The sequence below is a fragment of the Cheilinus undulatus genome, linkage group 1, assembly GCF_018320785.1.
Source record: "Cheilinus undulatus linkage group 1, ASM1832078v1, whole genome shotgun sequence".
Lineage (NCBI taxonomy): Eukaryota > Metazoa > Chordata > Actinopteri > Labriformes > Labridae > Cheilinus > Cheilinus undulatus.
In genome coordinates, this window is record NC_054865.1 from 24,471,356 (window position 1) to 24,497,677 (window position 26,322).

The 26,322-nt window shown below is 39.5% G+C and overlaps 1 protein-coding gene across 4 annotated transcripts in view; it reads right to left on the reverse strand.

Annotated features, from left to right (window-relative positions):
* The window catches only part of esrrga (estrogen-related receptor gamma a), a 201,089-nt gene that overhangs the window by 117,038 nt on the left and 57,729 nt on the right, over nucleotides 1-26,322 (reverse strand). For all 4 annotated transcript variants that reach the window (XM_041793864.1, XM_041793847.1, XM_041793855.1 and 1 more), the window contains exon 3: nucleotides 24,589-24,689. The gene's annotated coding sequence lies outside the window, so the exon portion shown is untranslated. The remainder of the gene's footprint in view (nucleotides 1-24,588; nucleotides 24,690-26,322) is intronic.

Below are 26,322 nucleotides of genomic sequence, written 5' to 3' on the forward strand. Positions count from 1 at the left end.
AATAAATGGAAACCGAGACAAAACTGGAGTCACTGATACTGGAGCCTTGCAGGATCCCATGTTTACTTGTCTGGCTGATGTCTGCCTGATATTGTAGTACAGAGAGTGCTGTAAAGTGTGGTGGCTCCATCTGTGACTTCTTCCCAGTTGATTCTGGGGTGAGGCAGGGCTGCATCTTAGCTCCTATGCTCTTCAGTACCTGTATGGGCTGGATAATGGGATGGGTAACAGGGGCAGGGGACTGTGAAGTGTCATTTGGTGATGTCTGGATCTGGACTTTACTTATGATGCTGTGATCCTTGCAGAGACTGTAGATATCCTTGTGGGGGCTCTTAGCTTGCTGAGTGAGAAGGCTAAAGCATTGGGAATGCTCGTCTCCTGGGTCCAAAAAGAAAAGCTCCAGGCATTTGGGGATGCTGCCATCAAACCTGTGCCTGTGATTGGTGCAAGCTGGAAGTTGTGGAGCAGTTCACCTATCTTGGCAGCATAATCAATGGATACTCTAACTACAAGGTTGAGATCAACTACAGACCTGGCCTCGCACATGAGACAATTGGTCTGCTGGGTAAGGTGGTGTGGTGTTCACGGTGTCTGAGCATTGGACAAGAACATGTGAGGTCTGGATATTGACTGATGGCCAGACGTGCCAGCTGGACTCCTCTGTGACAACTTCTCTGTGGTGATTTTTGGGTATCATTGGCAAGACCATGTGTCTAACAGTATGGCTGCACTGAATCTATCTGGCAATCTGACAGAACCTCGTGCTCCACCCACCTCTGTTGTGTACAATACTGCTTGAATTGGGGTGTCTTTTCATTAAAACTACGCTCCATTAGGCAGAAGTATGGATTTCAAATATTACAGGTGATAATAAGTCTGAAAGTGGCAATGTCTTCTGGCCTTGTGCTGCATTGGGTTCCCAAAATGCTTTGCATGTAGCTTGCGTCTGCCAAAAGCATAAGCTGGCACTTTTAAAACAGCTTTTCCTCTATCAGTATGTGAAATTCATCTAAAAAAATTAAACTCTGGTTTTAGTACCTACACAATATGGAGTTCAGTTTTTAATTAGGCAACAGAGGTAGGAACATGACGCTCTGCCGTGCTTTGACAGATTCAGTGGGGCTGTACCGTAATGCTGATGTGCTCAATGGGAAGGGTCAGCTGCTGGACATGGGAGTGGCAGCTGTACTTTTATGGGCACCTGGCATTCTTTGACCCAGCTCCCTGCATACTGGGTGCCTGGGACCTGGTGGGTCAGAGCCGCTTGCGCCATGGAGGGGTCAGCTGGGAAAGATACCTGGATAGATGGGGCATCTGGCTGGCACAGGCCTGGGCGATGGCTATCAGAAGGCCAGAGAAGTTCAATTTTTTTGCAGCAAATACATAGATACTTTTGATTGATGTGTTTATAGTAGAAGCCTATACGGCCATAAACGGCAAAACTACAATCCACTGTGCGACCCAGATAAAATAATGAAAAGTCAAAAGAAAAGAATTAAATTTCTGGCACATGTTTTCATTGAGTATATAAGACTGATGTGGATTGTACGATCAGTGATGTATGATGTCAGAGTGCAATTAAGTAGCATGTTTATGGAATTATTTTTCTGTAAATAAGTCATGAATATGAGTTTGTTATTTTGAAGGCCCACCAGAAATATTAAAAGGAAAAAAACGTTTAAATTGAAATAGGAAGATATCTATCTATCTATCTATCTATCTATCTATCTATCTATCTATCTATCTATCTATCTCAGTCTGTCTGTCATGCTCCTATTAGTGGAAGATGGAGGTGTGATCATGGTTACTGTGTGCTAACAGGGAGCGTGCTGCCATGGATGACAAATATTTTACACACACATAACACACAACACACACCATACACACATACAAGCACACAGGCAGCCATGCAGGGAGAAAACACTTGGTAGATTTCATCACTGCTCGTAATTATGATCCTGTCAAGTCCACAACGTGGCAATCCATAACGACACACGCACATGTACGCACATGTGCACACAAACACACACATACACACAAATGCATAGCCACTGGAAGCACTTATTCATGATCTTTCACATAGACCTCTTCTGCACATCTATGCTGAAACACACTTTTCAAAATCTTATGGATACACAATAATATGAATGCAAAATTGCACATAAAGAAGTTGTTACCAAGTATACAATTGCAGAAACGTAGCACTGATGTGTAGCTTGAATGAGGCGTACTAAAATGACTGAAGGGTTAAGGCAGACAGACCTGAGAACTAAAACACAAACAGGTTATGCCAGTAACACTTAAGTTTAAACATGTGTGTGTACTTCGATGATATGGGTTTACACCAGAGCACATAATTTTTTCAGCTTATTTTGAGTGTATTTATCTTATGTAGATCAGCTTTTGTGGTGTCTTTCCCATCTGTTTTGTGTCTCTTTAATGAATAAAATTAAGTCTAGACAGAGGGACCTGAACATGTTTTCCACAGAGTTCAAGTGTGAGTGCACCAGTCTGTGTGTGTCAGCCAATGTGTGTGCCTGATGACATCTCTGTCTCCAGTGTTGACACCTCATGTGTCAGGGGAACCTATTAGAGACCCTCACAGCCTAACCCCACACCTGACCCCCACCCTGATGCATGCCCGTGCATGTGTGTGTGTGCCTGAGTATATCTGCGAGTTTTTCTTAAAGCCACCATTTTCTCTCTAATCATTTTAATTCAATATTCCCTTATTCTTTATTTTAGTGCTCGTTTTAAGAATTGCAACATTTCCTAGAAGTAAAATAACTGACATCAGTGAAAGGCTGTCTTCTCAGCGTATAATCTGTGTGTGTGTGGGTGTGTGTGTGTGTAAAATGAGTGTATACTGTATGTGTGTTTGTGTGCCCTACAGCTCCCAAACAAACCAGGGGGTCAGGCCTCTGGTTACCCCTGGATATCTGACCTTATGACCCCATTGCCCCGTATAAATCTATTGGGCCTTGCTGTGAGTGTAAGATTTGTGCAAGAACATGTTTTGGTAGAAAAGTGAGAGTCTGTGTGAGAAACAGAGAGAAAAGGGAAAACACTTCACTCTCTATTGTTTGTTTCGTTTCTGTTTTAAACTTAAGCTTTCACTTGACTTGAATTTTTCAGTTGATCTGATATCAACCAATACTGAGATTTTTAAGTCCTGACCATGGCACTTACAATAAAAGTTTAGCAATAAATAATCAGCCTTTATTCATGAATTAGCCCCAAATTAATGATAAAACTCTTCACTAAAGATATTTGTCATTCATATCCCCTTCCTTTTCCTGTGTCTCCCTTTTCTTCTCCTAGCCTTGTCTCCCTTGCAGTCATAAACGAGACTTTGCTTTTGAATCACTGGGAAAAAATCTTCAATTTCTGTTTCCTCAACTGCATAATTTTCAGGAATATTCACTGAAAGAAAAATCATAGTTAAGTGAAGTCTTGTTGCTGCTTGTATTTTGATGCAACTAGCAGAAAAAGCCGCACTTTTACCCCGTATAGAAAGCATGTAGGGCTTAATGTGTCGGTGGAAATCAGTCGGCAAGTCTTGTGCTCTACACAGTCAACACTGAGTTTAACCCCTAGGTGACGTTAAGTAAGCCAACACATACACGCACACACACTTTAGGCTCATTAATACACACACAAAGAGAAAATCTTGACTTCAGAGTAGCTACCATGGTGTGAAGTGGAACAGAGAGAGGCAGAGTTTGAATTTTTTACAACTTGAAAAAGGTATGGTTAAAAAAGTTAGCTGTTTTGTAACAACCTTGCTATAATATCCAACACAGAAACAACATAAGAAGATCAATGTGGAGTTTTAAAGGCCAAATATTATTGAGCAATACTTTCTGAACATCAGATGAAAATTTGAAAAATTTAGAGATGAAAAACTAAAACCAACCAATCAAAAAGTTAAAAGTACAACTTTTAAAACTGCAACAAATTATTTGTGTGTATTTTTCTTTTTTTGTCGACAATTTTTTGTTTGCAGTTCATTCTCTCTCCTAGGACTTTTGCACTTCATGACAGCTTTGCATTTGCAGCTCTGATTTTTTTTTTTTTTTTTTTTAATTTCTGAGCTCAATATCACACATTGGCGGGCCATCTTGAGGGCACGTTCTTATTGGTTCTTGAACTTTGTGTGACAACCAATGGCAACATTGTTGCCAATGTGTAGCACCATTAGTAACACCGTTTGCTAAATCTGCTGCACCTTGATGGCTGGAATTACAGGAGCGCTTCTGTGGGAACTCACATTTTTGTGGATGCTGGTGATATTGATAAATAAAAGTATTGATATATGTGTTTCAGTGTATGATAGTAGCTTTCAGGTCTTGACTGTGGTTAAATTTTGATCACTTTGTCAACTTTAACACTCTAAACCTAAAATAACTCTCTCCTCGTATTGCCCGCTGTTTGGCCTATAGCAGGTGGAGCGCTGCTGTTTTGTCTTCATTCACCAAACAGTGTTACTAATGGTGCTGTGCATGCTTGGCAACAATGTTCCTACATTTTCGTAAATGAATACAACAAGTTAAACAAGCATCTATCAAAGTTTTCAAAAAAAATGGTATCATGACAATTTCATAGCTGCATTAAGGTGCTACAAAACACCTGCTAGTAGTCACTTTCAAAATAAATGTAAACAATATTTACAGTCGGAGTCATCAAATTCACCATCAAAGGCTCTCCCCTCTAGCCTGATTTTACAGCAGTTTAGTCTGACATTTAGCATAGTTAATCCCCTAATTTTGCTTAATAGAGGAATCAGAGCATTGTTGTAAAGGCTGATTCTATTAGGGATCCTGGTGAGCTGGTAAACATAATAGGACTGATGAGGCGAGGTTATGAACAACTGGACTCTCCCCAAAACTTTCCAGCTCATAGTGTCTTTCCCGTGTTGTCCCTCCCTCTTTCACCATGTCCCTCTCATGCCAAATTTGCTTGTTTACTCCCTCCCTCCCTTGCTAACCCTGATTTCCTCTCTCTGTCTCCATCACTCTCTCTCCTGTCCCTCCGTCACTCCTCCCTGACACACACAGACTCACACACATGCTCTGACTCCCCTCTCTTGTCTCTCCAAACTCGCTCAAGCACATCTAAGCCGGGGGTTTGAGTCCCAATGAGAGCGGTTAGGGCAATCAGTGCTTTTCACACCCTCTGATGTTCTTAAAAGGTGGAGGGATCAGACGCCCCTGCTGTACCACCGCTCTTCATGGACACAGCACACACACAGCTTTATATGCACACAAAAACCCACTCAGAGAAACCACGCACACAAGTGATTGCACACATACACAAATGCTCCTCTCACACTCACAAATCCGCACTCAGTTGAACACCACGTCTATACACCCACTCAAACACACACTGGGACATCCCCTGTTGCTCTAAATTGAGCTGGTTATTAGAGTCAAAGCTACGACACTGACAGAAGAGAGGCATGCAGAGACTGTACATACTGCATCTTCACAACATTTGTATCAAGGTTTTTGTCTAGATCCACTCTTTTTTCTTTTTCAGAATTTCAACTACAATCAATTTTGATGTTGGTTCAAAAAGGAAAAAGACACAAACAACTTAAGTCTTGTTCTTTGTTCATCCCCACTCCTTATACTTAAGTGTGGGTTCTAAGAACTGAAATTTAGTTTTTTTTTTGTTTGTTTGTTTGTTTAAAGTGTATTTAAACGGCTCAGTTTCAGGTCTAAAATACATATTCAATATCTCTATCTGTCAAAATGAACTTCTAAATACGGGCATAGCAGATATTAGCAAAAATTCAAATATCGTGTTTCCCTATTTACAACCCATTTAAGCTCATATTTACAGCTGATGTGGGGTTGTAAACACTGCTTTGAGTGGGCCAGTACCCTCCAGTCCACAGTACCATGGCTTCTAAATTTCCTTCTCAGAGTACTGGACCTCTCTTGGACAGTCCAGTACTAAACAGCATGAGAACAGTAGCGCCGCCACTGAGAAGCAGGATGATCGGCAGTATTTTTGCTCCAAGAACAACTGGCAAGACAATAAAATGGGTGTAAGGTATGTGGCAGTCAGTAAACAAATACAGCAGACATAGAGGCAAATGTTTAATCTCTGCATTTGGTGCTGACAAGGCACACGACAAAATTCATTGCATTATAAATGTTAACATTGTTTAATCTAGTTATCTTTTAGCTAGATAATTTTGTTGTAGTGTCTCATGTTTTATTCCATTATTTCATATTTCAATATTTTGATTTATTTTGAGATCAGTTTGGGGCTCTTGCCTTAATGTGGAGAGGGAAGACAGATAATAGTGTAGGAAATAACGAAGAGAAAGTAAGGAATGTTAACTTTATGAGTTGGAAAAAACAATGTCAGGCCTGTCAGTTTAGAAACCATTAACAGAATGCTTTTGACCACAAGGTAATCTATTTGAAATTTTTAGTTTAATGAATTAGCATTTTATTGTTCTGATTTCATTTATGGAGCTTTATCATCTAATACTGTTTTTTGTTGCCCATGTTCACATCCTGGACAGAGAGGGCCTTTCTGTGCAGTTTGCATGTTTTCCTGGTGCATGTGTAGGTTCTCTCCAGGTACTCCTGCTTCCTCTGACAAACCAAAAACATGCTTGCTAGGTTAACTGGTGACTCTAAATTGTGCCTCTATATATCAGTCCTGTGACTGACTGGTGACCTGTCCAGGGTGTACCCCTCCTTGCGTTATGGCTGCAACAACAAATCGATAAAAATCGCTAATTAAAAGTGTTGGCAACGGCTTTATTCATTGTTTTGTTGTGTTGTGTGATTTTGGCATCACTTGGCATGGCGTGGAGCTGTTTACATCACACCAAGACAGATGCCAAAGTTTTCTTTCACTTAGTTTCGCACTTCCCTGATAGTAATTTGATGATTAACTAAAATAACTATGAGAAATTTTCATTGACGGTTTTTCATGACAGAGAGGAGAAGTCATACAAACTTTTTTTGACAGATTAAAAAAGTGAAAGCTGAGGGCTGTCAGATGGTCATTTAATCCATGATATTATCCCGCCTTGTGTCATGAATGTCCGCTAAGATTTTAGCAGGGGAGAGGAAGGATGGGTTTGTGCTGCAGTCACAGGGTGAGAGGAGCAGTTGTTTGTGTGTTTATCTGAGTGTGTGTGTTTGAGAGAGTGCATTTGTGTCCACCAGTGAATGAGGACCGATCTGACGACAAACATTAACAAGTTAATGATAGTTTGGTGAAGCAGTAAATGACGAAGGTCTGTAAGTTATTATCATCTTTGAAGGCTGAGGCTTACCTTCATTAAGATGTATAAAAATCTGTTAAATGTTGGTTAAATATGTTACTCTTCTGGGATCCGATGTTTGCCAGATGTAGCAATAAAAGCTTTAGTATTCTGGGACTACCTGTATAATTAAAAGTGTGTCATTCAAAGTATATCAGTGGGCTTTTATCATCAGTGTGATCTTAAAGTGTTTATGTAAGATGTTGTGCCTGTAACACTATGCATCCCCAGTATCGGTATCATTTGATTTTTGCAAGAACTGTAAAAAAACATCATATTTTAACAGTAGTAAATGTGATCATCAGTTTCTATAAAACTAAAAAAAACTGGCATGCCATCTTGCAATGGAAGTTGAAAAAAAAAAAAGACATGGAACTTTTATGACAAAACAAACCATAATCAAGTCAAATACCCCCCAAAAATGTAACAGTAACTTTAACAACTGTATCAAAGCTCAACAGAAAAAAACAGAATGAATGCAGCTATCAGACAGCATACAGAGAAGGAGAGTGTGTAAGTGTTAGCAGCAGGGTTTCGGGTTAAAATGCTTAGAAACAGTCCTTGCAGGTGTATCATTCAGGTCTGTGGGATCAGGTGAGCATGATGGTGTGATATAGAATGCAGTTCGGAAACTGAATGTACAGCTCCATGCTCCCCGTAATGCGGCAAAGAGCGGTGACGCTATCAATTTACACCGTAACGGACAACACAGTCACTTTGCACCAAAGTGAAAGACACCAACACACACACACACAAACACACAGAGCACAGGCACAAAGTTCAGGGGGATTAATTCACTGCATCATGTCATCAATCCTACCTTACCCCCTACCGTCACAACGGAAGGAGAAAACCGTGGAGGTAAAAAAAAGGAAAATGGAAGCTCACTGTCATTAATGCTAAGTTAATATCTCCATGTTCTCATCATTTCTTCTCTCTTATACTTCACAACTCTTCCTGCTTTTATTTGGACTCAATTTTCTCCTCTTTTTCCTCTCTTCTACATTCCCATGCTCTCTTCATCAATCTATCCTCTCCTGCAGCCTCAGCCAGGCCGCCTTGATGAGCGGAGGCTCTTAGTCACATTGAGGTCAGTCTGAACACACATACACACACCTGTACACACACAGGGAAGGGGTCATCCTGGCAGGGTTACGCTGCACAAAGTCAGCTTCCCATAATGTGGCTGCTGTCGCCTGCATCACACCCTCATGATCCAATTAGGAGCCTCAATCCCTCCAATCAGCTGCTGTGGCAACCAACGGGTAGACAAGCAGGCGGTGGCAGGCGGGCAGCGCCAATCTCGTAAGTGCTTTTAAGGGATTAGAAGGTGGGTGGGTAGCTGTGAGGGAGGGGAACACCTCTCTCCCTCCACCCTCTGTGCTTTTGTTTTGTTGCTAAGACCAGAATGCAAAAATGCTTCCTAATTGGCCTCACAAATTATCACTGCACTTTAAAATACAAGTGGAAAAAGTATGAGATGTGAAAAGAAAAGATGTTAAAAGCTTTTAAAAAGAGAAGAGAGGAAAGTGAGAGTACGGGAGAGTCATCCAGTTATAATCTTGGGGTATAATCATGTAGCACAGCATGAAAGGTCATTTTGGTCCATGAAACACACATTTTGATACAGTTCTTTTTAAGGGAACATTTCTGCAAGTGCTTTGGACATGTTTGATAAGTTATAAGCATTGATTTGCATCCGGTGGGAAATCTGCAAATCTGTTCATGCACATGCCTTTGTGGATGTATTTGTGTAATCAATCAACTGTTACACTGAAAGAGAGAAAAAATAAGGATCATGTTAAGGTGTAGATGCCTAACTATAGAGAGAACCTATTATCAGAGTTGCTCAAAGAGAACACAGGAAACTACAAACACTGCAGCTTACAGGTGCTTTTATATCAGACTAATCGAAGACCAATTATGCAGAAAATGTTATAGAAACAGTAAATGTGCTATTTTTACTGGCAAACAAGTATACCCATAAACAGACATGCTTACTCACAAACAACCTCTTTAGCCCTACATTATTCACTGTCCATATCAGGTAAACCAGTAAAATCAAAAGGCTGAGAAAACAGTCTTCAGTAACCTATTTAGTGGATGGCAATTTCCTAATCTCTTAAGAAAAGAAAATGAGTTTTTTAAAAGCTTTTTTTCATTAGTTATCCACACAGCCAATGCAGAAGTGTGTATTTGTATGAGAGCATGAGTCAAGGTGTCCGTGCATAAAAAGGGTGAGTTAATATCAAACATTAAAAATCTCTGATTCTGATAGAGGAAATGTCACCGGGCTATTTTCAGTCCTGTGGTATTATCCACCATATTTTACATTATTCAACTGTGGCTGCTTATACACTCAGTGAATTTTTTCTAAAACATGTTTGTTGAGATTTGTAGACAACCAAATTTATCTACACCAAGATAGATCAGACTATTTAAATCACTACTTAGCCTTGTGGTGGTGAGAAGTTGGATCTGTTAGTCATATTTTATAAAATGGTGAGGTGTGCTGTTCAATTAAAAAAGGACTTCAGCACAAATGTCAAGTAGGTGTGACATGTGCTCATGCTAAATTGAAAAGAACAAGTACCGCTTTGCCTGTTTGTCTTGCAGATTAGTCCCTCATCCTTGGTTTTAAATATGGCTATCACCTAAAAATGCTCATTGGTAAAAAGTTCCTGTGCTCTGAACAAGAATTTAGGGAATGAAGTGAAATACATGAAGTTAATTGCTGACTGTGGTCAATGTACAGTTAAGAATCCACTTAACTTCCCTCTTTGTAAAATGGCTTTTTCGTGACACAGATTCTTGTAAGTAATATTTAGGAAGGGGGAATTTAGTAATGCTTGATACTGGATTTTTGCCAATTCTCGATATGCTGATAACTACAGATCCATTTTAGCCAATACCTATATTTCAATAGGTATTAAAGACCTAAAACTTAAAATTAAAAAAAAGAAAGAAAACTATATTTATAACAGTGGTTTTCAACATTTTTTTTTGCCCAAGGCACACCTAAGAAAGTCATTAGTCAAAACATCTACAACCCAATGCAATCTTCCTACAATGCCTTCAATCTACTTTTAAAATTTTAAAAAACAAGCTCCCCAAGACGTATACTTCCCTGAAAATGACTCCAGGCTGGAGGAGTAGCATACCTGACTTTGGGCACTGATAGAAGACCAACCAACTCTATCATACAGAATACAATGAAGTAAAAGCCCAGATGCAACTTTAACTTCTTCATAAGTTAAGTCAGTATGAAGCTTAAAAGCCAGCTAATCACCAATCAAGAATCCAAAGTATTTACCAGAAGACACAGAGGCAATCACATCACCATGAGACGTGGTAATAGAAAACCGGTTCATTGGCTTCTTCTTTGAGTTTGAAAACAGCATGAGTTTGGTTTTGTCAGTACTCAAAACAATTTTAACTCACACAGTGTGTCCTGTACGATGTCAAAAGCTTTTTATAAGCAAAAGAGAGCCTGATGCCATGTGGGAGCAGAGCAATAAATAACAATGTCATCGGCATATAAATGAAAATTTACATTGGTGACATTTTGACTGATACTGTTTACTGTATATAAAGAATAAAAAACAACGGCCCCAAGACTGAGCCCTGAGGCACTCCATTTTGAAGTTCAAGATAGTTAGAAGTAAATCATTCAGCCTACACACGCTGTGTTCTGTTGGATAAATTATTTTCAAACTAACAGACCTACTATTCTAACAGAATAATATAGCAGAGTCTGTCATGTCCATAGTATTGAAGGCTTTGACAAATCCATAAAGAGCAGCAGTGTTCCTTACTGTACTAATATCATCGATAATGGTATCTTGATGATAATATCATGCATTGCAAGTGAAAAAAATGAAACTTTATTTGGTTTCATTTTTATTATGCAAGAGTCAGTCTATAGCAGTTTACTGTGTGTTATCCCCTAAGACAGAGTTAATTATCCTCACCTTGATAATAAGATAAAGCACATTAATAATGTCTGTGCACCAGCAGCGGTCAGCAGGTAAACTGCAAACTCTATCACTACTGACTGCCTGGTAACCAACTTTATTTACTGAGTTTTTAAGGTCAACGTTATTGTGTTGGTTTCTCTTCTACTTGATGTGTGTGTGTGTGTGTGATTGTGTGTTTACCTACCACTGTGCAGGTTTTATCTTTTTCCTAAGCATTTTTGCTTGAGGCATCAAGACCTCAATTAAAGAGAACTGCTTGTAGCAGTCATGAGCTTGACACACACATTTGCACTTCCATGCTTATGCACACACACACACACACACACACATGCAGCTCTAAAGTATGAATATTTCACTCGATCTAAGTCCTTTTACCTTGGAATGACCTGATAGTCCCACCGTGGATGTATGTGTGTGTGTCACTTCATTTCCATAGAGGTATGTGGAAGTGCATTCAATCTACTGCTCGGGCAAAGACATGGACACTAACACAGGCACAGAGGACTTGGTCCAATGATAGAATATTCAACACATTTTATGGGTTTGTACATTTCAGTGGTTAAGTAGTGTAGTATTTGTGCATACACATCAATGTAAAGTTAAATATAACTTTACAACAGGAAAAACACTATATATCTCTCTAAATAAACCATGCATTCTTTATGTATTTATAAAATAATTCCAAAAATAATTCCCTTCTACTTTGTATTTCTGAGAAATCCCTAAGAAGAATAAGTCCATCTCAGATATCTCTCTTTTAATTTTCCAGCAGACATAGCAGTTTTCTAAGATGCATTGTAAGGGTCATTTGTAGGACTGGAAAATGATGGAAAAACTCTAGCATTGCAATAGGTTTTCTTTCTGCAATATGAATTGCATTTTTTTCTATAAAAGGAATTTAAACCAGATAAATGCAGAGCCTTATTGTGAGCATTTATTACATTTAAATCCATACAAAGATTTTTTTCAAGTTATGTTCAGATTTCAAACATCACACACTGTGCAGTCCTCTGACAGCGATTATGACACACAGTGGGCAGGAGAGGAAAAAGAGGAGAGGAAGAACAGAAGGATTGACTGACTTGTTTCATCAGAAACATTTACTTATAAAGTTGTTACTTAAATGCAGTCGTGATTAGAGGAAAGCTCACAGTGTCAAGCTGCAGTGATTCTTGCACACTGCAGCACACACATGAAGCTGTAAAATAAACATCTGTCATGTGTGTGTTAACCGACTGAACAAGGTGCCGATAACAGCCCATCTGTTTAGCGAGCATAAGCCTTGTGTGACTGAGTGTCTGCCTTGTATGTCATGCCGGTGTATCTGTGACACCACCAACGTCAGCTGTAGCCTGCTGAGTGCTCAGTCTCCAGACTGCTGATGGTGATATCAGACAGACTTTAATGTAGTCACAGAAATGAGAAAACTTGGAAGTTTCGGTTTACATCAAACAGCACAGGAGTGGGAGCATGATGTACTTCAGGTTATGGGACTAGCAACACATTTGCTGTGATGTGAAACACATTGCCGTCATGGTGGTAAATAGGGGTGTAATGATTCACTGTGATGATTGAATGATTCAGTCAAATCGATTGAAAGTATAAACATCGATATCCATCGCCATTTTTACCTTACGCTTTAATTTTGAAAGCCCCCCCCCCATGCGCTTGGTTATGACAGTTTCTGCCCAGCCACAAGTCACAATGCCGGATAAGCACTGTGCATTTAAAACTGAAAACTGCAGCACTTTAAAGTTAAACACAAGCATTTGTTCACTTTGTTACAGAATGTTTTTCATGTAAATGCCTTAAACATTTGGCAATAAAATTCTTAAAACGTATCGATATTGTTTTTATGTAAAAAGTAACAGATTGTGAAAAATGGGTTCACAATATTGCCTGATACTGATTGCCGGCCCTTTAAATCAAAATGAATCTTATCGTCGCAGACTTTGTGATATGGGCAAATAGCGAATCGTTGTTCTGAGAATCGATATCATATGGTATTGTGATGAAACTGGTGATTTACACCCCTAGTGGTAAAATTATAATATTATTCAACCTAAGGCTAGCCACACACTAGACAATTTCAAAATCTTAAATGGTTTTTAAATTTAGGAGATCACAGACATAAGGACAATTTCAAATGACTTTTTATCTCATACTCCTCTGAGCAAACACACACTAGACGACCATCAGACCTCTGGAGACTACGTATCCGCTGACCTGCCAACAACTTCATAGGGAAGATTCCCCACACACGAGATTTCACAGAATCTTGTATGATTACATTTGAAAAGGGAAAGAATAATGATGAAATCCTGGCTGGAATGAAGGTAAAGTTGTGTTTTTTGTGAATTGTGAAACTAGACCCCATCCAGCTGGTGATGCTACCTGGTGTACTCGCTCTCATTGGTTGTTGTGGTTATAACCTAAAATCTGATTTGACTCAAGGTCTGGGAGGCAATGATGGGTTTTGGAGCTGTAAAGAAATCGTGTTGACAATCGTGCACTTACTTGAGGATGAGTCAGACAAATCATTTGAGGTGAGCCTCCACTAGGGATACACCCCTACAATCTATGAGGGAGGCAAATCTGTTCTCAAACTGGGATTAAAATGTGGTGTGTGGCCAGCCTTAGTCCACTGTAATTACAGTCATGTTTTACTGCCATAAATTAAATAACTATACACATTAGATTCACTGGTTTGGACAATCAAGAAGGCATGGTTGTAGCATGCATAATTTTTGGTTTGTTTGTTTTTCTAAAAGCAGCTACATGACAGCTGTTTAACTGACCTGTCACTTACTTTAATAGCTACAATGTGGCAGGCTGCACACAACACATACTCAGACCCACATTCACCCAGAGGTAAAATGAGAACAATAGGGGAATTGCTTTCTGGCTCTTTCTCCTTGGTCATTTAAAAGGCCTGGTTAAAAGAATCTCAGGGAAAAATGCCACACACCTTCTGTGTGCATTAATCACCTGCGGCAGTCTCTCTCTCTCAGTTCTCAGACCAGCATCATTTACCAGGCTTTTTGCACAAATTTTTGCACAACAGAGGCAAGACATGGCACAAGTTAAAGACTAAAGCAGGCGGTTAGGAAACACAAATGGAGGAATCTATACAGTGTATTAGTACTTAAACTGCAAGGTGTGGGAGAGATGAACTTCCTTATCTTTCTGAAAAAATGGAAAATTCTTAAGGCATTACAGCTGTTTGCCTCTTCTTTCACAGATGTGTGTGATATTTTGAGTGTATTTGACACACAGGAAAGGTCAGACATAACATCAGAATGGTATCACTTTAGAGTCAGCCTCTCAGAAGTGATACAAGGGAGAAGACCTTAACAAAATTAGTTACTGTGCTGAAATGAATGAGGACTTTGCCCTGCCAGACACAACTCATTCTTTACCTTTTTACCCATGATTTCTTTTGCAATACTTGGTTTTTGCCCCACATCCTCACTACAGTCCACTCTGAACACTCTACTACCTCCCTCTCCTTTCCTCTCTTTACCCTGTGCTTGCCAAACATCTCTCCCTTGTGTTCACATGAAAGACAATTAGACTCAGTGACATCAAACCGTGCAATGACAGTCAGCGCTCACACAAACACAATCCACCTCTCGTCAGCCACACAGTCTTCTGTTAACTAATATGGCTGGAGAGAGAAAAGAGGAGTGGAGAGGGCTAGTTTGAAAGATTATTATGTGGTGCGTAATGATTTATGCTGTGCTTTTAAGAATGTAGCGTTATGTCCATCAGTTATAGGTAGCTCGTTGTGTAAAGCAACAATATAAAAGAAAGTGATGGAGTGAGAGAGGCAGAAGAGACAATATGCATGGATAGATGTACTCTATCTACAAAACAGCTACAAATTATTTTTTATTATCTGTTTCTGTTTGTTTAAAAACAATTCACTGATTATTACTTTCACTACAACAACACAAAAGACTGGTAGAATTATGTTCTGCTGTTCTCTTCTCTAAAACGTATGTGTGTGGGTCACTGGTGGACCAGTGGGTAAGGCAGACACCTGTGGTTTGGGTCCAAATAGCATGCCCTTGTGGCATGCTCTTGAGTTTTACATCTTCCCTTTTTAATCCCTCAGATGAAGGCATAAAATGCCAAAATATTTTAAATTTGTATTAATGAAATGAATGATTTAGTAAGTGAAATGGATGAATAAGTAGGCAAAGCACTTCCTTCTGACCAGGGTAATCCTGCCATTGATTTAGTCAGCTTTTCTCATAGAATTGAGCATTTCTTATAGATTATCAATACCTGGGCCACTTAGGCTGTTTAGGGTGACTAGGCAGCCGGAGCTCTGTTGCTTCTAATGAGCACTGAATTGAGTCCCATGTAGTGCAAAGTACATTTTAGTGTGTGTGTGTGTGTGTGTGTGTGTGTGGGGGTGTGTGTGTATGTGTGTGAGTGTTGTTCAAGTGTTGCAATCATGTATATATTGTAGACAAAAAGTGATCACATATTGATTTATGTACTTTCTGGTCATCTTTCTTACATTTATTGTGATATGACATGGCTTTTTTAAACTTTTGTGTGATTATCATTCTGGAGCGGATTTGATTATTAATAAAATTTGACACTCAAAACAACGCAGAGAACTTGGGAGGTTAGCCCATACATAGACACACATAGAGCTGAGTGGTGGGAAGGAAAAGGGAAACCCGAGCTGGACCTGGAGTGGGATAACAGAGGTCCAGAAATAGTGGCAATCGATGGATGGATAGATGGGTAGATAGATGGATGCAGCGGGGAGGGAGGCAAGCGGGTAGAGTTGAAGGGAGAGATGAGTGGTCTCCTGGGTGGAGTGGTGATAGTCTTGCTGAGTGTCTGTGAGACCAAATCCTTTCCAAACTGTTGGGAGAGGGGTAAGAGAAAGAACAGAAGAGAAGGGGAGTAAAAAGATAGGTAAGGGAGTCATAGCAGTGAAGAGAGAAATGAAACCCAGAAGGAAAAGGGAGGAGGGAACTGCAAGAAAGTATAGAGGAATGTATAAAGAGAGAGCATGGGAAAAGGTGGTGATAATGTCAGTGTTTTCTTTTTGCATCTCTTCTCTTAGTAGAAGATTAGCATCGGCTGATGAGTTCGTCCAAAAGGTGACCTGTCTGCTCCATAAAAAAAAATAAATAAATAAATAAAACTTCTCCTTTTTGTTGGCAGTTAGGTGTGCTACAATGCAGCATGAAACTGGTGTGACTAAACAGATAAGGTGCGGACATAGTTCATGTCCTACTGTTTGTAGATGGGTCCATGTTTGCTAGTAGGGCTGATATTGGCTAATGTTAAAGCAATGCACCAAACAGTGTCAGGATCAGGGGCCAAACCTTCTACAAGCACAAGCAGGACTGAGGCCACTGTGTATGGGCCTCTCCACTGACTGACATAAACCAGACCCCACACTCTGTAGTTTTATTTGATGTTTTTAATGAAATGGTTACATGGTAATTATTATAAAAATCTAAATGTCATCAAAACTGTTGAGTTTGGTTTTAGACATCTCTGTCTTCATTGGAAAGCCAATAAACAGTACCTAAAGCTTTCTAGAGCTATCTAGTGTCATTGTTAAATCAGACAAATGCATCCATGTGTGATGGTATCATCAGATGCTGCAAGAAATTACGAAAGAGATTCTTTAGAAAACTTCCTGAAGGCTGACACACAATTCAAGACTAGAAAAGAGCACAGACCTCCACCATTAGTCCTATCTCCCAATAGTACAGAATCCTTTAAAAAAATTCATGGATCCAGACGGTGATCCAGATCGGTCCCAAAATCTAGTCAGTTCTTCCTTATGCCATTTCTGACATTTCCTGAAAGTTTCATCAAAATCCGTCCCTAACTTTTTGAGTTATTTTGCTAACAAAAAAACAAACTAACTAACTAACAAACCCTGCCGATTACATAACGTCCTTGGCGGAGGTAACAATCATGAGGATTTTTGGCCTGATTCCCTCCTTCTGACCAAAGTCAGGGAAGATAAGTTCATCAGGTGGTTCGAAAGAGAAACCTGCAAGATTTTCCTGTGGTATGTGGTGGAGGACAGGTAAGCAGACATGAGCAGGATTATTACATAAAAAAGAATGATAGTCAGTCAGGAAGTAAACTGACCAAAGGAGGAAGCACAACAAGAACAGCCATAGTGACAATAGAAAATTTGAAGCATCAAGTTAGATGAATATCAGAAATGGAGAAGCAACTAGTTGATTTATGGCAACAAAACAACTGTACTGTGAAATATATCATAATCAAACCGACAAAGAGAGGAGTTTGACTGAAACTACAACTACAGTGGATGTGGCAGGCAGCAAACAGCTAGCCACATTTCGCTTGTTTACTTTTGTGTCATGTTTGACCATGTTGGGGTTTTGAGAGTGGAGAGTCTGGATGTTGGTGAATGAATCTGTAAATGTGCAGTGTGCTATGATGGTCATCTTGTTGTACACCACACACTATCAAAACAGTTAAATCTGTCATTCTTGTTGTCATGTGTGGGATCTCATGTTTCCAAAACCTGTTAAGTTATTTAAGAATTGTTAGCCTCATAGCATAACTGTCTAAGTCATATTTTAAGGTTTTCAGAAAAATAAAGCACAATGAATCAGCAGTGTTAGGAGACTACAGTTACGCAGATAGCACAATTTGGCCAAAAATGACTTGAGAATTATGCTAATGCTAACGTATTGTTTGTGTGTGTGTGCCAGGCTTAAGAAGAGATTCACCATGGGCAGCCTTCACAAACACAAACACACACACACCAACACAAACACACACAAACAAACACAAACACACATGAAAAACCCCAGGAACACACAGAGCAACAAAACCTCTCAGATTCACACTCACACACAGCTCTAGAATAGCTGTAAAATCAGGTATTGATGAGAAGGCCTAGTCAATGACCATCAGAGGAAAACAGAGACTGCCATTAGTTAGTCAGTCAATGGCTGAAGCATTCTGGGTAATTCTAGCACACACATACACCCAGACAGAGGGAAACACACATTGACGGGAAGAGGACACCCTCAGGGGTGTCTTGACCACATACACAAATGCACCCACATTCACACAAAAGTAAAGGCTGGAATAATTTCATTCATCATTACTTTTATTAATATGTCCTGTCCTTCCCTTGTTTCCTCTTTATGTTGTCTCTCTTTTTCTACTCCTCCTCCTTACATCTTTTCCCCTCCCACTCACTCTCTCTCACACCCGCTGTATGTCTCTGAGGGGTAAAGTGGCCGTTGGCTGTTCCTAGGGGGTCTTTACCAACTCTCATTAGTGCAGTGCAACGGTGTGTACGTGTGTGTGTGTGCACTAGTGGTGGGGATGATTGTGCATTAGCCAGCCAGCTAATCAATGGGAAAAACCACTGAGCCTGGGCCCCTGCTTATGTTACCATCAGCGCTATTAATAGAGAAACACACATGTCCACACGCACAAAAAATCGCAAATAGAAATACATCACACACACACACACACACACTGTTGACACAAGTCCCAATCAGGTGTTTGAATTTAAACTCAACCTCAAACCTGGAAAGCCTCAGGAAAAAAAGACATGTCAGCAGGATCTTGAAACCTAGAAGGCTACTTGTATGGAACACAACATCATTAGGAATGCTGATTAGTTTCCAGGCAAGTTTGTGATTAATTAATCACAATTAATCACATATAAGGATAATGAATAAGTGGATTATAGGTAGATTTACTGCAAAATATTGTTTGTAACTGGTCACATATACTGTATACATTTACAAATGTGTGTATAATAATTTGTTGCCTAAATCTTCACATTAAGAGTGAATTATTGATTTACTGTATCGGATCTGTGACTTCTTTAACATGTGACATTGTCCTAATCCTCCGACATACTCAGTTTGTATCTCTGCTGTCAGTCTGACCGTGCCTCCTCTTCGGTGTTTCGCTATTCTCTAAAGGTACGTTCTTATTCCTCATGAAAAAGTTTTCCATACACGTGTGCAGGAAACTTCTTGTTAGTAATGTCCTAAGATGTTGTAACAAGAGAACATGGTTTTGAGGGACATCAGAGCTTTTAATGAGGTTTTAAACAGTGATGCAGGGGTAAACTTTTTAACAGGGAAGTCTGCACATCAGTAGATGGATTCAGAGATAGTGCTTTTAATCAATCTTGGATGGTGGGAATCTTTTGGGTGCATAAAGATGATAAAAAATTAAATGACAATGATATTTTAAGCTTGTTTTATTCATCAAGTTTATAACGCTATGGTGGACGGTTGTAGAGAAGAGTGACATATGACATCAGTGCGAATGATTTGCATGAAAAAATGTTAGCGCCCTTTATCGTGTGATTAATTAATCTAAATCAACAGCACTTATTATTATTTATATTTTCAACTTTTAGGGGGTAACAGTTCAGTAAGGTCACAGTTCAGTTCATACCACGGTTTTGGGGTTATTGTTCGGTACAGGTTGGTTAATACTTCTAGGTTTCCCTCATTTATGACTTTTAACTGACAGTCGTCCAGCTTACAGCTACACAATTTCAACCGTTTCTGCATTCACACCAAGATGCTTTAAAAAACAGCACTAAGAAATAGAGAAGATGGATGAGAAGCCGGCTCTTCTAATAGCTCGGCTGCTCTTGCTACTGAATCTAACTTCTTCCTCCTCATTTGTTTAATTGTGCCTGCTTCTTCCTCTTTAATTTTCTTTTGTTTTTATAGCTGTAGCAAAATGTTGCCACCTAGCTTGGTAGGCACATGATATGTGTTTGCCTTTTATCTCCATTCAGACGCATTTGTTGTGTTGCCACTTGCACCTAACTGTCCCGGTTCAGAACAAATACAATACATGCACACGCAAAAAAAAAGATTTATTTTATATACTATATAAAACTCACCTAAATCCTGGCCTCCTTCTAAAGTAAGTTACTTAACAGCTTAGTTTGCTTGATTTGGCAGTGACAACTATATTAATATTGGAGTGCTGCTGACCAGGAGATTTTTATACTATATTGTCACAGACTGAATCATTAAATTGTAAGCTCCTAATGTTTAAGTACTAAAATGCAGCATGAAATGCTTTTAAAGTGAACAGGCACTCAGGAGGCCTAGAGGTCTGACAAGTGTGCCATGTAATTGCAATTTCCTTCAGCTGAATCCTACCAGGGACCTTTGTAGTTTGTTAAAGCATGTCAGCTTTACAAAACTGCTCAAAAATGTGCTTCAAATTTTCACATATTCTAACTTAGAATCATGTAACACAAATATTCAAAACATTTTGTTTTTCTTCTCCCTGACTCCCTCCCCTGTCTCACCCTCCTTCTGCCTCTCTCTTCCCCTTATCTGTCTTTCCTAGTGGGAGTAAGACAGATTAACGTCAGTGCTGGTTTTACTTATCATACTGTAGCCAGCATGGCCCTGCAAGGGATAGAGAGGAAGAGAGCAGCATCATCATCATCAGCAACACAGGGTAAAAACACTACACAACTACAACTACACATGTACATGCTGTATGCACACAGACACATGAAGTGGCACTATTAACTGATGTAGTTTGTGGTCATTTAAATGAAGATAGGAACAAGAACTGACTAAAATCTTAATTAAACTAGAAAAGCACTGCAAAGCGCTGACCTCCGCCATTAGCCCTATCTCCCAATAGTACAGAATCCTTTAAAAAATTCATGGATCCAGACAGTGATCAGGATCACTCCCAAAATCTGATCAGTTCTTCCTTATGCCATTTCTGACATTTCCTGAAAATTTCACCTAAATCTGTCCATTACTTTTTTAGTTATGTTGCTAACAAACTAACAAACAAACTAACAAACAAACTAACAAACCCTGCCGATCACATAACCTCCTTGTAATAAAACTATATTCGAAGTGTCCAAAAGACTTGTTTGTCCATTGAATCATGAACAGCATTAGCAAATGGAATACAGTTATTTGATATGAAAATCTTTTACTGACACGTTATTGTCCACAAAGTCATCAAGACATCTTGTACTCTAAATAGGTGAATTTTACTTGCCAACACAGGTATTCAACAATTACACCCCTATCTTTTTATTTCTATGTCAGCACAAATTAAAGTATTTCATTCATGTGTATGCTTGCATTGTTGAATGTGTGTTGTGGAGTTGTTTGGTCGGTAAACAAACCCCCCTGTGGTACAGGTGTATGCAAATTCCTGTGCACCTATCTTTGTGTATTACACAAACCACCCACCCATACACAAAAATTCACACACAAACATTCACACACACAAACAGTTAGAGCTTAATGAAGCAGAACTCAGCCGGGTGCCCATTAGCCTGATAATTAATAATTTCTCCCTGCCTCTTAACACACTTAACAACTTGCAGAGGAGGCTTTGCGTGCGTGTGTGAGCACTCGTGAGTAGGCTATGTGAGTTTGTTTGTGCCTGCCAGTGCTTGTGCACTTTGACAGATAAGGGAAGTAGTTCATCATAGTACACATGTACACTATATTGCCAAAAGTATTCGCTCACCTGCCTTGACTTGCATATGAACTTAAGTGACATCCCATTCTTAATCCATAGAGTTTAATATGACGTCGGTCCACCCTTTGCAGCTATAACATCTTCAACTCTTCTGGGAAGGTTTTCCACAAGGTTTAGGAGTGTGTTTATGGGAATTTTTGACTATTCTTCATGAAGTGCATTTGTGAGGTCACACACTGATGTTGGACAAGAAGGCCTGGCTCTCTGTCTCCGCTCTAATTCATCCCAAAGGTGTTCTATCAGGTTGAGGTCAGGACTCTGTGCAGGCCAGTCAAGTTCATCCACACCAAACTCTCTCATCCATGTCTTTATGGACCTTGCTTTGGGCACTGGTGCACAGCCATGTTGGAACAGGAAGGGGTTATCCCCAAACTGTTCCCACAAAGTTGGGAGCATGGAATTGTCCAAAATCTCTTTCTTTACACTGGAACTAAGGGGCTAAGCCCAGCCTCTGAAAAAAAACCCACACCATAATCCCCCCTCCACCAAACTTTACACTTGGCACAATGCAGTCAGACAAGTACCGTTCTCTAGCAACTGCCAAACCCAGACTCGTCCATCAGATTGCCGGATGGAGAAGCGTGATTTGTCACTCCAGAGAACGCACCTCCACTACTCTAGAGTCCAGTGGTGGCATGCTTTACAACACTGCATCCAATGCTTTGCATTGCACTTGGTGATGTACGGTTTGGATGCAGCTGCTCAGCCATGGAAACCCATTCCATGAAGCTCTCTATGCACTGTTCTTGAGCTAATCTGAAAGCCACATGAAGTTTGGAGGTCTGTAGTGACTGACTCTGCAGAAAGTTGGTGACCTCTGCGTACTATGTGCCTCAGCATTCGCTGACCCCGCTCCATCATTTTACGTGGCCCACCACTTTGTGGCTGAGTTGCTGTCGTTCCCAATCGCTTCCACTTTGTTATAATACCACTGACAGTTGACTGTGGAATATTTAGGAGCGAGGAAATTTCACAACTGGACTTGTTGCACAGGTGGCATCCTATCATAGTACCATGCTGGAATTCACTGAGCTCCTGAAAGCAACCCAATCTTTCACAAATGTTTGTAGAAACAGTCTGCATGCCTATGTGCTTGATTTTATACACCTGTGGCCATGGAAGTGATTGGAATACCTGATTTATATTATTTGGATGGGTGAGTGAATACTTTTGGCAATATAGTGTATGTTTGGATTTTTGCACAGCTTTTTACAGCTTATAACTTGTGTGAAAACGAACTAAATTTATATTACTCCATGTTGCCAGCACACTGGGTGTAAACAGATGTGTTTTAAGTGTATGAGCGGCTGTACAGGTCATTATTTATTCATACATTTATACAGTGCATTCAGAAAGTATTCAGACCGCTTTCATTTTTTTCTATTTTGTTATGTTGCAGCATGATGCTACAGTCATTCAAATTATTTTTGTCATTAATGTAGACTCCATACCCTGTAATGACAAAGTGATTTTGTTTTGCATATTTATGACAATATAAATGACCAATGTATATTGACATAAGTATTCATACCCATTGCATCAACACCTAAAAGTTCAGCTTAGGTGACCCCCATTTCTCTGAGATGTTTCTGCACCTTGATTTCAGACCATCTGTGGTAAAACAAATTAAAATGCACACGCCTCTTTATAGAAGACCTCACAGCTAACAATGCACATCAGAGCAAAAACCAAGTTATGAGAAACTGTCTGCAGAGCTCAGAGACCAGACTGTTGCAAGGCACAGATCTGGGTACAAAAAAATCTACTGCACTGAAAGTTCTCAAAAGCACAGTGGCCTCCATAATTCTCAAATGGAAAAGTTTGTCACAACTAGGACTCTTCCAAGAGCTGGTTGCCTGGTCAAACTGAGGTATGAAGGGCCTTAGTGAGAGAGGTACCAGAGATCCTGTGTGGAGATGGGACAAAGTTCCAAAACGACAACCATCACTGCTGCTCTCCACCAATCTAGGCTTAATGGCAGAGTGACTAGACAGAAGCCACTCTGCTTCCATGTGTGCAAAATACATGAAAGCCAACTTGGCATCTGTTCAGATGGAGATCTCTTTCACAAGGATGACCAGGCCAAAACGTCAGCAGCACACATCATAATAAATAACACATATTCAATTCACAGAGGTCACAGTTTGAACCTTGGCTTTGAGGTCAAGCTTTGGTATGACTTTGATTCAACAGGAATGAAGCAGCAATAGTTCAAAACATATGATGTCATACTATCATCTTACAAGCCACCAAGGTCATGTTATTTAAGTCAGTACTTAAAATAAAGGGAGCAAAACAAACACAAGATACCTTAAGATCAGAAATGCATGGCACTAACAGCATGATATTGGTATTGGCAGATATTATCTTAAAAGTTCAATATCAGCTCTGGTAGATATGAACATTTCTGGCATATTTCACAGCAATATATTGACTGTACATATCAGCAGTACAAATCATTTCTTGGCCTTAAATATTGGCAAAGTGTACAACTATAGCACACTCAAGCAGGCCCACAGTGAGCACCCAACATTTTTAATGGCACCACAAACTTTAAACAACTACCAGTCTACTCCCCCAGTCCTTTCTCAGCTCTGCTTGACTAAGCCTCTCTTTGCACTGGAGACACCTTGTGCTTTTTCTCCATTAGAAGATAAGGTCTTTATATATCTTCTCAGTACTTTATCAACCATAATGAGTTTGGAAATATTGGCACATCAGATATCAGAAATACTCCAATATCATGCATCCCTACATAAGATCATGAATCAAATTCTGTACCGTGATGTAGTGGACAGTGATCTGCATACTGTTGGTCTCCTCTTCCTCCTCTTCTTCCTATTCGTTGTCCTCTTTTGACCACACAGAACTTATTCTTAAAGCTAAATATTGTTGGAGACAGAGACAGGAAAACAGAGATTCAGAAAAACAGGAAAAAAGTTACAAAAGCAGGTTTCAAAGATGAAAAGATTGAAAAATAGAATATGTTCAGTGCTACATATTTCACAGAAGAAATTACTTCTTTCTCTCATTCAACAAACTTTATTGCTTCTTTTCTTTTCTGTTTTTAATTTCTTATGTTCTCCCTTATCTGCACTCTCTCTACCTCCATCCCCTCCTTCACCTCCCTTCTCTCTATCTCTGTGAATAGAACATCAAAAGCCTCTGAGTTAGATGGGGAGTGACAGTGTTTGCTATTGGTATGCAGGCAGACATGTCTGCTCCAAAGTGTTAGTCTGAAGGCCTTGGCTAAGTGTTTGTCAAGACTTAAAGCCATTGTTCTCGTCTCCTCTTCCTCAGATCTCAGACCTCTCCCTCTCTCTTCCTCTGTCTCCCTCTCTCACTCCACTTTTGTACTTTGATGGAGCATTTCACTGCTCTGTGTGTGTATGTGTGTGCATGAGTAGACTGTTTTGAGCCAATGTGTGTAAGAGAGAGGCTGTGATTTTATGATTATATTAATTTGTGTGAGCATTTAACAATAAAGTCCAAAAACTTGTTGAAATTAATTAAATTGCTTTTCTTAAAAAATAAACAAGATCTAGGAAAACTAATATCATTACTTAAAGTCAAAAACACCCAAGTATATTGCAACCTTGGAATTAGATTGTCACATAGTATGTTACTTTTCTAACATGTATTGACTTGACTGCATTTCACAAGCTATGATATTGTCTCATATTGATCACATATGAAAAATATGACTATAGAGGAAGTAAACACTTTGATATTTTTTTCCAACTGTACACTGAAGGATCTGACTGAACTATGATAAAACACATCAATGCTGGAGTTATTTCTGACATTTGCACCAAACTGATTTGAATCACATTTGTCCAGTAAGGCTTCTGTCTTTCATGATAGAGTTAGAGAGCTGATAGAGTCGATTAAACAGCATTTGGAACTCTCTAGCTGCAGATAATGGACCAAACACCATTCATACTAGGAGTCTGACAAGACTCATCTCACGAGACGTGACGAGACGAGATTTTACCCTATTTTTTTTCATTCTGGAACAAAATACATGAGAGGAAAAGTCACAAATGCAAAGCGATTCAGGTCCATTCAGAATTTTTTCTGCAAACCATCTTCTACTAAATAGGATATCAGTGCTATACAGTTTGTCTTGTCTAACTCTGACTTACACAGTGCATTTTAACAGCTCTTCAAATCAAATCTTTCATTTAAACAGTCACCCACAACTTTAATTTACAAAACTATACAGTCATTGCTACAATTACTATAACAATAGAAGCATTTGGATTATTTTGGAAGTACTCTAAAAGCTGTTTAAACACACTAAAATATAAAAATCAGCATACACAAAAATAAACAATTTCTCATCCTCGTTTAGTAAACACATAAACAGAGCGCATCTATTAAGTACTATAACTTCTGTTTTTAAAGCAAACAATGACATCTAAGGCTCTAAAACTGAGTTTGTTTGGTTAAATTCACCGCTGCAGTAGGCCTATGCAACGGCCCTCCGGGCTACACAGGTTCAGAAATAAGCAC